The sequence below is a fragment of the Octodon degus genome, unplaced genomic scaffold, assembly GCF_000260255.1.
Source record: "Octodon degus isolate 3935 unplaced genomic scaffold, OctDeg1.0 scaffold00380, whole genome shotgun sequence".
NCBI lineage: Eukaryota > Metazoa > Chordata > Mammalia > Rodentia > Octodontidae > Octodon > Octodon degus.
Window position 1 is genome coordinate 237862 of NW_004524956.1, and position 945 is coordinate 238806.

The window sequence follows — 945 nt, forward strand, 5'->3', positions numbered from 1 at the left end:
ATGTGTTATATATAAATTTAATTCTAGAATTTCTGTCTTCATTTGTTACCTCCATTTTCATCTTATGTTTTCTTAAATTTACTAATAATCATGTCTATAGTATTCATTCATTGTTAATCTAATTTTCATTGGAATAGAAAAACTTGACTAAATTTCAGTTTTCATCAATGACAATGTTGCAGAAGGAAGCTGCTAACTGTCTTCTGCTCTTCTATCTCTTCTGTAAAATCTTCCTTGACATTTTGCCTTCTCCATCACCCCACCCTACCCCTACCCATGGTGCAGTGTAGGAAGAACATTTACATGATGACGGGTGAGGGAGTTTCTAAACTCTGGTTTATTTTCCCTTTATACCTTACCTTTTATCACATTCACTGTATTTCTCGAGATGGTAATGCATGAACTACATTAAGAGTGATTTAGTTATGAAAAAATGCTGCTATAAACATGCATGCAGCTATATCACTGTGGTATAATATTTTCAGTTCTTTTGCAAAAATACCAGGAGAAATATAAGTGGGCTGAATGGGACTTCTAATCATAGCTTTTTGAAAAATCTCCACACTGATTTCATAATAGTTGTAGCAATCTACACTCCTACCACCAGTAGAGAAAGGCTCCTTTTCCCCCTACAGCCTCTCTAGGATTTGTTTCTGGTTGGCTTCTTGATGACACCTAAATCTTGGAAACAACCCAACTGCCCATCCACTGAGGGTATTGTCTTTTTATACAGTGGGATATTATTCAACCATAAAAATCAATGAACTTAAGACATCTATAGGTAAATAGATGCAACTAGAAAACCATCCTCATAAGTGAAAGGAATCAGATCTGCATGTGTAAACATCATATTGTCTCCCTAGTGTAATGGTATGGAAGAGTAAATAAAATATGTAAGCTTCAGTAGGTAGTGGGCAATGGAAAGAAACTGTTCAAAGGGAAGGA